Consider the following 11,836-nt stretch of genomic DNA (forward strand, 5'->3'; position numbering starts at 1 on the left):
TTTATGCAGGGTCTGCCCTGTTCTCACATGAACTTCTAGCACCATTCTCTCTTCTGGTGACTCCTAGCTATGCTTGATGGGGACATATGAACATCAGGAGCCTCCAAATCATGCTTACATTCTTCGAACATAAACTTAGACCCAAATCCCCCCCATTCCCCTTGGCATTGCTGCCAAGCGCCCAACATTTGAAGGCCCTGGACTCTTTGCTGAACAGCCCCTAGTCTGACTTCAATCCACTCTCTACTCCCAGAGTCTGGCCCCTCCCCTCAGGCCTCAATTTTCTCCTGATTCTATTGATCGCATCTGGACATTTAGCACAGAATAAGATGAAAGGAGACATGGCAGTAATGGGAGAGATGGCAGGTGAGGTTTCTTTACCATCACCATGGACGCCTCAGGCCATGCGCACTGGGTGGGGCTTCGGAGGTGACGAGGTCAGACAGTGCTTCTTAGGCCTTGGGTTCATCTCAGCTCACTGGAACCCTCAGACATTAGGAATCCCTGGGAGGTAGCGGTGTCACTGAGCCCCATTTCAAGGACTTACCACACTCCCCGCTGTGTGTGATATTGACAAGTCCACCCTCTCTGAGCTCCAATTTTTGTTTTCACTCTTTAAAGTGTGGGACATTTCTTTATTCCCGAGTGAACAGCAGGAAATGAGATGGAGTGAGAGCCGAAAGAAGGCAAGGAATATTCCTGAGATTGTTCTCAAAGAGATGGAGATGTCTGTGGATGAATCACAAAGGGAGGAAATGGGTGCAAAGGTCTCACTGAGGTCCAATGACAGCAGAACCTGTCAGAGTCTACGATCTGGACCAGATTTGGCTGAAGTTTTCGGGGAGCCTATATGACAATATTTTGTTTCTATTGGCACCATGTCATACATGAACAATGTCATACATGAACAATGTCATACATGAACAATGTCATAGCACTCAAAAATGGGTTTAGCCGAAGCCTAAAAATATGCCACAAAATTCAAGAAGAAGCTAAAATATTATCGGATTATTTGTTAAAGACATAATCAGGAAACTTTAGAAAACACCAGCATGCATCATCCCAAGTGGTAGATTCCAGTTCAAAAAAAAAAAGACAGCGAGAGAGAAAGAGGAATACAGCAGAAGCTCAGAGGTGGGTGAGATTTGGGAAGACAGTTACTTTGTAGGACCCTGTGAGCAACCTGCCCCTGAGTCCAAAAAGACAGCTGGAGTTAAAGAGAGAATGAAGCAGAAGTCGCACCCCAGAAAAATAAATATTTGGTGAGAAACGCTTATAATATCATCTCCAGGAAGATCTGGTCATAAAATCCTTCCAGAGAGAGGTCCTCAAACCCAAATTCACTTCTTGAGGCCAACACTGAAATTGGCTGAACCCCTGTCTACTGTCTACCCACACCATGTTCCACCTGCAAGGCTTGTCTCTCCTTTAAATGAGATGAGCTAAGAACGGAACCTGTGTTTGAGGATGGGTCTTCATCTTCACTTGACCATAACTTGCCTACAACTTTAGGGTAAATGTAATACTTTCAATACTTTTGTTCTCTATAGTTAAAAACCAAAGCAAAACCCCACACCAATAACTTCATCAAGAGATTCTCACTTGGGCATTGGACCCATTGGCCATATCAAACTCTGATCTGTACACTCTTGGGGGATTAGAATATGCCCAGTTGGTAGAGCACCTGACCAGCTGGGAAAGCACTTGCCCTTCACCTCATTCCACCCTCAAAACAGAGGGTCCAGGAGGACAAGGACTGCCAAGGCTCTGAGAAGTTCTCTCACCCAATGTTACTTCTGACAGCAAATTGTAAGGAGGAGTAGCACTCACCAAGAGGCCTAGGGCCTGCCTTGGATCTTTGCATATAGAACTTAATGGCAGCCCTCAGTGTATTAGTGAAGACACTGATCTTACTAAGGAGAGAAAAGAGGCACAAAGAAGCTGGTCGAACTTGCCCAAGATCACACAGCCAGTCTGTGGCCCAGCTTGCCTTTGAGCTCAGGCACTCGACTCCACATTCTCTGACACCTTCTGGTTCCTCTGACTTCTTCCCATCTGAGGCTCCCTGCTCTGCGCTCAGATGCCCCCTCTGACTCGCTGCTCAGGAACATAGGCTTCCACAGATAGAGGTAAGGATATGAAACCAGCCAGGCCGGCAAGGACTGAATCCAAATCCCAGGTTTCTCTCCAAGTCCAGGCCTTTCCTGGCAGATATGAGCAGCAAGACCAGGGTAGCCACAGAGGTGAGCTTGGCTGGGCGGAAACTCCCTGAACAGCCAAGTGTGCATGGGATTCTTCCAGGGGTCAGCCCGGTCCTGTCCTGTTCCAGTTAGGAGGCACTGGGCATCTGGGCACTCAAAACCTCCCACTGTGAAGAAGACTGAACCAGTAAGGCCACACGCCGGGCACGGGTCCCCATTTTCAGAGGATGGAGTCAGCCTTGTCAGGGCCGCTCATGTGTCCACCTCCTGCAGGCTCCCTCTATCCAAACGGCAATTCCATACCTGGGAATTTGCAAAAGGAGAGATTGAAAGGCCCAGGGCATTTCTGTGGTCCCGACTAACCCTCAAAGATACTCTTGGTCTGTGTGTTCCTCATTTTCAAATTAGAGGCTAAACATGAACAAGGCTGGTAGCAGAGTGTGCAGGTCTCCTGGCCAGCCCTGTATTTACTCCTCTCTCCAGGCAGAGTGGCCAGTGCCACTCGCTCAAGCAGCAGTCACGTGAGGTCCATCCTCTGGGAAGGCCCTCCCTGATGATCCCTCTGTGATTCTGACCACAGGATGCCTGCAGCGCCCAGAGTCCCAGGTGGAGCAGAATCGGCCATGAGAAGCTTGGTTCCGAGGTCTTTCTGCTGTTATGTCTGTAATTACTAAACTTTTTTCATATAATTGCATTTTTCAAACATATGAAGGTTACAAAAAAATTATATAACAGGTAAACAGAAGTGCCATTTTGCTTCCATTTGCTCTGGTCCCCTAAGGGGCAGGAAAGCAAGTGACCTTACTCCTGGTATCAAATTGGCATGGCTGGAGTTCAGGTGGGCTGATGGGAAGCTGTGCATCCTGTAGCACCCTGGAATGGCTGAAATTAAGTCCTTTATGTGGCAAAATTGGCTCATGGAGCAGAAATAGCCCGCCCATAGGCACGTGGGAGCAAGATGTCCTTCAGGCCCCCAAACCTCTTCTGAGCCTCTTTGCCTGCAGACAGCTGGGCGGGCGTGTCTGACCATCCCATGTGACCAGGGTCCATCTGCAGCAGTTGTGGATTGAGACCTGTGTCCTTGTCCGTGCTGATTTGAGAGGGATTGGAGGAAGGCTGCGGTGTCTTGGTCTTCTTCCCCAGTGTTAGCCACTGCAATGGCAGGGGGAGGAGGCGGTAGGCTGAGAGCACGGACAATGCAAAGGCAGTCATGGCTGATTGCTAGAGGGAAAGATGAAGGAGACATTAACTCTTCTCCTGAGGCCCAAGTCAGAACAGATATTTTTCAGGTGTTGAGCATGCATGTGCCTCACTTGGGTGTGGGCAGCATTTCTGATTGAACAGAGCCACAGCGCTTGATGCAGGTTTACGTGAGCCCCAGTTTCACCAGCGGGTCTTCTCTCCTCCCTCCTAGGATGTCTCATGGCTCCATCTGCACTCTTAGTGGCCTGGTCTTTCTCTGAGACAATTCCAGGCTGGTTCCCCTGCTTTGCTATCCCCCACAACCTCTCCCACACCATTGCCCAGCTCCCAAGAGCTCATTGTGGCTGAGGAAGGGGGTGCCTTGACATGGAGTTCCCTTCACATGAGGGTCCCAGAACACTCCTCCTGGAAGTGCTCCACCAGGACCCCTGCCACACGCGCCTCTTGGTGCAGGGAGGGGAAGAGAGCAGGTCGTGTCCGATGTGGGTGTGTCTGTGTGCAATGGCTGCTTGTATCCTTGTGTGTTGTGTACCTGCTCAGCAAACACCTCCAGTTAACTGAGTGCCCAAGTGATTCTTCTGATCAGGTACGGCCCTGGAGGAAGTGCAGGAGATGGCCTTCTCTTTTTGCCTTGGGGGGTCCAATTTCCCAGGATCACTTTGACCTGTGGCCAAGAATGATCCTGGGCAAAACAGCACATTTAACCCAAGTTTGATTTCAACTCAACACTTTCCCATTGTGCCTCCCTCTCGTCCCAAATGTGCCAAATACATCTAGTCTCATCTTAGTATTTACTCTTTGCCTTGTCTGTCAGGTCCTGTTCTCTATGAGTGAATATCCTAATGACCATAATATAATCAGTTCCCTTTTTGGGGACTGACGTTTGCTGAGAACTGTCTCTATGAATGCCGTCTTGCCGCAAAACTTCACCTCTGGATAAAGCGGCTGTGCTCCTTCTGGGTGTCTGCATCGGAGCTGCTGAGGCATCGCCAAGAATGCACCACACAGCTGACTACGCTGCTGAGCATATCTCATTACCAAACGCACGTCCCTTTCAAGGATGCCAGGCCATTAGGGCTGCATTGCCACCTTGATGGACACTGGGGATTAATGCCTGTGTGTCCTAGTTTCATTAAAAAGTTTGAAGTTTTCTGGGTGCGGTGGCTCACGCCTGTAATCCCAGCACTTTGGGAGGCCAAGGTGGGCAGATTACGAGGTCAGGAGATCGAGACCATCTCGACCAACATGGTGAAACCCCATTTCTACTAAAATACAGAAAAGTAGCCAGGCGTGGTGGTGGCGGCTGTCATCCCAGCTACTCGGGAGGCTGAGGCAGAAGAATGGCTTGAACCCGGGAGGAGGAGGTTGCAGTGAGCTGAAATGGTGCCACTGCACTCCAGTCTGGTGACAGAGCAAGACTCCGTCCCCCGCCCCCAAAAAGTTTGAAGTTTGATTTTATGAGTTACTGGAATAATGGTTAAGTATATTAATTTCATATAGTTAAATTTTTGTTTCTCCTGACTTTGAAAGAAATTGACACTCTTTCGTGGGCCTGTAAGTTTCCTGGCCCTGGTCACTGTACCCACCCTGCCCATGGCTTAGGGGTCCTAGCAGCAAGCCTGTTTGTGACTGGCCCCTACACTCTCCCACTCTGCCCTGAGATTTTTTCCGAAAGGAATCTCCCTGCACAGAGGGTAGAGCTGGAGATCTCCATGTCCTGGGGTGGCTCCCAGGTCACCACTGCCCAGTATGTCTCTGTCTGCTGACAGGACTCTGCTTTCTTAACTCCTTAATGGAGTTCCTGGAGTTGGAGGGAAGCGCTTCCCATCAGAAACCCAATTGTGTCGGTTTTTCTTCCATTTGAAACAAATGATCAAAGTGATAGCGTTTTCTACATTACATGTCTGTCTCTGGTCACTTAAAAACAAAACAGAGCAGGGAGTCTCTCTGACAGCCCAGGAGAACAGGAAGGCAGCCCTGGGGTAACCTGTCAAGGTTCAGATCATGACTCCCAGCATCGGCCACGGCTGGGTGACATCCTCATTCCCCAGGGGACAGGTGATCCTTTCCTCACCCCACAGCTCAGACCCCAGGATCGGCCCCAATCCCCGTGTTCTGAGTTCCTCCTACTTCCCCTTTCCAACCTGGTCTATCCCCAGCCAGCTCCGAAGGAGGCCAGCCCTGTGGGGCAGGGAGGGGTCCAGCCTGAGACCCGGCCTGAGCCGGGAGGGAGCGCTTGTCCTGCTCTGGCCCCTGTGTCGAGTCCCCTCTTACCCGGCAGGTGGTGACTCCCCATCCGCAGAGGCTCCCCCGCCAACACCGAGTCCGCACCGGTCTGTCCTCCAGGGCCCGGTGCAGGAGCACCTTTTGCCCCTGGGTGGCCTGACCCTGCTGACCACGGGTCACCTCCCTGACCACCAATACTCTGCCAACTGCCCCCCGAGTGACTAAGACAGCCCAGTCTAAATTCCCGACTACACACGGTGACCCAATAGTCCCGACTCCCCAAGACAGGGACCCTGAGACAAAAGCTTCGTCAGTTCCTCCGGGAACCAACTGCCGGGAGATTCTGATTGGCTGAGCCACGTGTCCACGTGTCCGACCAAAACCGGCCACCGGGGTCTCCCAACTGCCTGTCAAACGCACAGCCCTGTGGGGTCCCCAGAGAGGAAGAGCCGAGGAGGAGGCTGGGCCGGGGGCCAGGCGGCTTCCTCCATGGACCCTTTAATCTACCTCACTTTTTTATCTTTTTTTTTTTTTTTCAGCAGCTTTACTAGGTTATAATTAACACACTATGTAATTCACCCATTTAAAATGTGCACTGGGCCCGGCGCGGTGGCTCACGCCTGTAATCCCAGCACTTTGGGAGGCCGAGGGGGTGGGGTGGGGGGTGTGGGTCACCTGAGGTCATGAGTTCAAGACCAGCCTGGCCAGCATGGCGAAACTCTGTCTCTATTAAAGATACAAAAAATATCCAGGTAGTGGTGCGTGCTTGTGATCCCAGGTACTCGGGAGGCTGAGGCAGGAGAATCGCTTGAGCCTAGGAGATAGAAGTTGCCATGAACCAAAATTGCACCACTTCACTCCAGCCTGGGTGACAGTGAGACCCTGTCTCTAAAATAAAATGAAATAAAATAAAGAGAATATACACTGGTTCTTAGTATATTCACAGAATTGTGCAATCATCGGCACCATCTAATATGAGAACATTTTCTATATATATATGTAGAGAAAGGGGTCTTGCTATGTTGTCCAGTCTGGCCTTGAACTCTTGAGGTGAAACCATCCTCCTCCTTCAGCCTGTGCAATACCTAAGCACAGGTGCAAGCATCCATATTACAGGCATGAGATGCCTCACCTGGCCCAGAACTTAGTTTTTTTTACTGAAAAATATTCCCTTGTATGCATATACGATATTTATCCAGTCATCAGCTGATGGACTTTTGAACTGTTTCCACTTTTGTTTATTATGAATAAAGCTGCTATGAGCATTTTTGTACAAGATTGTGTAGATTTATGTTTTCATTTCTGCTTATACATGTAGGAGTATAATTTCTCGGTCAAAGTATAACTCTGTTTAATTTTTGAGAGGAATTACCAACCTGTTTTCCCTCTTCTTTTTTCAGAGACGGGGTCTCACTCTGTCAACGAGGCTGGAGTGCAGTGGCACAACCACCACTCACTGCAGCATCGACCTCCTGGACTCAAGTGACCCTCCAGTCTCAGCTCCCAAAGTAGCTGAGACTACAGGAACACGCCACCATGCCTGCAGAACTTTTTGTTTATTTGTTTTGTTTTTATAGAGACAGGGTTTCATCATGTTGCCCAGGCTGCTCTCGAACTCCTGACCTCAGGCAATCTGCCCATCTTGGCCTCCCAATAGCTGGGATTCCAGGCATGAGACACCGCACCTGGCTGCCAACCTGTTTTCTAAAGTGGCTGCACCATTTCACATTCCCACCACCAGTGATGAGGGTTTTTTCCTCCATCCTTGCCAACACCTGTTCTTGTCTGTAGATTTTATCACATAAGGGTATAAGGTGGCATCTCATTGTGCGTTTGATTTGCCTTTCCCTAATGACTAATGGTATTGAGCATCATGTCATGTGATTATTAGCAATTTGTATATTATCTTTGGAGAAATGTCCTGCAAATTTTTCACTCATTTTTCACTTGGGTTATTTTCCTTTTGTTGAGTTGTAAGAGTTCCCTGTGTATTCTGATACAAGTCCCTTATGAGATAAACAAGTTGCCAGGTTTTTCTCCCATCCTATGGCTTGTCTTTTTACTTTCTGGGTGGTGGTCTTTGAAGTCAAATTTTTAAAATTTTGGTGAAGTCCAATTTTGTTTTTGTCACTTGTACTTTTTTTCTTTTTTTCTTTTCTTTTTTTTTGAGACAGGGTCTCATTCTGTCACACAGGCTGGAGTGCAGTGGTGCAATCATGGCTTACTGCAGCTTAGAACTCCTCAGCTTAAGTGATCCTCCCTCGTCAGCCTCCAGAGTAGCTGGAGTAGCAGGGACTGAAGGCACACGCCACCACACCTAAATTTTTTATTTTGTTTTGTAGACACAGGGTCCCCTTATGTTGCCCAGACTGGTCCAAACTCCTGGGATCCTCCCGCTTTGGCCTCCCAAATTGCTGGGATTACAGGTGTGACCCACCATGCTCAGCCACTTTTACTTTTGGTGTCATATTTAAGAAATCGTGGCCGGGTGCGGTGGCTCACGCCTGTAATCCTAGCACTTTGGGAGGCCAAGGTGGACACATCACCTGAGGTCGGGAATTGGAGACCAGCCTGACCAACGTGGAGAAACCTCGTCTCGACTAAAAATACAAAATTAGCCAGGCATGGTGGCACATGCCTATAATCCCAGTTACTTGGGAGGCTGAGGCAGGAGAATTGCTTGAACCCGTAAGGCAGAGCTTGTGGTGAGCCGAGATCGTGCCATTGCACTCCAGCCTGGGCAACAAGAGCAAAACTCCATCTAAAAAAAAAAAAAAATTGCTTCCTAATCCAAAGTCACAAAGACTTATCTACGTTTATCTATGTTTTCTTCAAAAAGCTTTATAGTTAGTTCTTATATTTAAGTTTTTGATGCATTTTGAATTAATTTTTGTGTACAGTGTGAACACTAGTACCAGCTAGTCTGGAGACTAAGGTGGGAGGATCACTTGAGCCCAGGAAGTCCAGTCTAGATTGAGCCATGATTGAGCCACTGCACTCCAGCCTGGATGACACAGTGGGACCCTGTCTCAAGGAAAAAAAAAAAAAAAAAGCTGGGTCTGATGGCTCATTCTCCTGCAATCCCAGCACTTTGTTAGGCCAAGGCAGGTAGATCACTTAAGGCCAGGAGTCAAGACCAGCCTGGCCAACATGGGGTTTAGTAGAAACCCCGTCTCTACTAAAAATACAAAAATTAACCAGGAATGGTGGCAGGCACTTGTCCCAGCTATGCAGGAGGCTGAGGCAGGAGAATTGCTTGAACCCCAGAGGTGGAGACTGCAGTGAGCAGAGATCACACCACTGCACTCCAGCCTCAGCAAGCATGAGAAACAGAATAAATAAAAAGTTTTAAAATTTTCATATAGGTCCCATTTTGATCTTTTCCCTGGGTTTATTAACTGCGTATGCACGTTGCTGGAGTTCAATTTTATAATTTAATCTTCAACAGAATATTTGGTGGACCCGTGATTGATTTTGTGGAGTCATTAACATGGTCAGTGATGTATACAATAACTGTTGGAACTGTGCGTCTCCTATTCTGCGTAGAGGATGCCAACTTCTTCAGATACAAGGAAGAAAGTTGTATTTTGTTTAATAGAAATAAAAAGTTGTCACATAGTTTCATATAAGTCCTAATAAGTGTTGAAGGGTGCAGATGGAAACTCAGGAGTCAAAAGGTGGATGGCTGTCCCTTTCCTTTCTCTTTGTAGGTACATGAATTTACTTTCTTAGGGGCAGAACCTGTTGGAGACGTTTTTTAAAAATCCCGCAACCAAATGAGGAATATGTTCACCTTGTTGACTCACAGAGGATACAAATCACACACAAGCAGACGGGGATTCAGAGACCAAATGTTTTCATCTGCTGTCGAGGGAGTGTGGAGATTGAGTGAATGGAAAGAACTATATGAGACCAAGAGGGCAGGGAAGGGAGGCCAAGTCAGAAGAAGCAGAGGCACCTACCCAGATGTTCTTTTTAGATGTGGCATTTTGAGCATCATGATTTGGAGAGTTGCTGTGACTGCTGAGCAGGGACAGAAGGAAGAAGGGAACAGCTGCAGGAGGGGGAGCGGCAGGGAAGAGGGGCATTGGTCTCTCCATACATCTCAGGAGGGCTCTCCTCCCACACGCATTAAAACCTCATTTCTTTACAAAGCTCAGCTCACACATTGCTCCCCAGAAAGGCTGCACCGATGACAGTGGTCTTTCTCCCCCTTCTCTTGATCCCCTCTGCGCTCACCCCTCTGCCCCATCTTTACCACACCCTGTTTCCTTTCAGAATCAGCTTCCTTCTCTCATCCAGTGAACTGTGAGCTCCCTAAGAAAAGGCGCAGTGGCTCACACCAGTAATTCCAGCACTTTGGGAGGCTGAAGCAGCTGGATCACCTGAGGTCAGGAGTTCGAGACCAGCCTGACCAATACGATGAAACCCCGTCTCTACTAAAAATACAAAAATTAGCCAGACATGGTGGCATGAGCCTGTAATCCCAGCTACTTGAGGGGCCGAAACAGGAGAACTGGTTGAACCCTGGAGGCGGAGGTTGCAGTGAGCCGAGATTGCACCATTGCACTCCAGCCTGGGCAACAAGAGCAAAACTCTGTCTCAAAAAAAAAAAAAAAAAAAAAAAAGAAAGAAAGCAAACGAGAAAGAAAAGGAATCGAGTCTTGCCCTTGTTTTTCACTCTGTCTATAGATATGCCACATACAGAAAACAGGTGGAATTACAAACGCTTTGTTAACAAATGATTTCAGAGGTACATTAAGGAAACAAAATGGCTTTGCAGAGTGGGCATCTGAGTGTACCTTTGAAGAGTAGTTACTGAGTATTCCTCAGGTGGGCACCAGTGATGGAGGCAACCTCTCCAGGCAGCAGAAGACTACAGAGCAGCCGCCTGCTTAGAGCGTTAGTGCCACCTCCTCTCTGACGGCTGAAGGCTGTTTGTGTTCGACCTGGAAGTTTGTGCTTGGCCTGGGAGCTTCACCAGGGTAAACGGTGGCAGGAGACAAGGTCTTGATTCTGAGACCTCTCTCTCAACCCAGTACAACCTCTCTGCTAGAATTTGAAAAAAATGTGGTATTTGTGGTACCCTCATGGACTGGATTTAAGGGACATGTGTTGCCTAAGTCCCATCTTCAAAATGACCCAGCAGTGACACTGTTCCTTTTCACTCTTAGGGTACATTTCTCACCTGCATTATGGCCCAGGAATCTCAAGTCACCATCCCTACCATGGTCACCCCAATTCGAAGCAACCTGGCGACCCCAGGCAGGAACTGATCATCAGGGGAGACTGGAGGCAGGCGGATTTTTACAGAAATCCAACAGCAGGACCAAAACAAGGAAAAAGGTGGAAGCAGGAGGGTGGTCAACTGGAGACCCAGGAGAGGATTCCAGGATGGTGGGAAGTCCTCATCCAGCAAGATTGGTGGAGGCCCCATCTGTGCCCTGCCCCTTTCAAGAGGTTTCCTCTGCACCCCCACCCACCCCAACCCTGGCCATTGACCTGCAGGAACAGCAGATATAACTGTGGGGCCCCGAGGCCTGCAGGAACCCAGGGACTCAGGAAAGGCAGGTGTTGCGTTGAGCAGGATCCAAGTTAGCCGGGGAGGGATGTGGGAGTCCTTGTTAGAGGAGGATGTGAAGGGATTGGGATGAAGGAGTCCAGGAGCAGCAGCAGGACCCGAGGCCCTCCCTCTGCACACAGCCTTTCTCTGCTGGGCTCAGGCCCTAGCAACAGTGCCTTATTTATTTCCCCCACCCTTGCTCAGGCTTAGCCAGTCCTAGCTCCAGTGATGGGGGAGGGGTCATAATGGGACTCTTGTGACATCACTACATCCCACCCCTCATTCTCTCCTGTGAAATCCTCCTGGAGCTGTCTCTGTCCTATGCCCTGTCCCAGAGAGCCTGCCTGCTACAATCCTTCCTTCCTTCTAGCCCCTGCCTCCCTCACCCCACCCACCCCCAACTATTCAGTGTCCCTCAGTAAACGTCCCAAGTTTGCAGCAGAAAACGAAACCATAGCTCAGAAAAGGTGGCATTTGCATTGCATACCTTCATGCGGAAATCTAAGCAAAGCTCTTGACCCCACAATCAGGATGCCTTCCAGAGCCGGCTGTTTCAAGACGCTGCTAGAGGCGATGAAAAACGCAGGAGGCCTTCCCAGCAGCTGCAGGGAGGGGCAGAGGATTGGGGTCGCCCTCTCAAGCA

Source organism: Macaca nemestrina, chromosome 15 (genome assembly GCF_043159975.1).
Source record: "Macaca nemestrina isolate mMacNem1 chromosome 15, mMacNem.hap1, whole genome shotgun sequence".
NCBI classification, from domain to species: domain Eukaryota; kingdom Metazoa; phylum Chordata; class Mammalia; order Primates; family Cercopithecidae; genus Macaca; species Macaca nemestrina.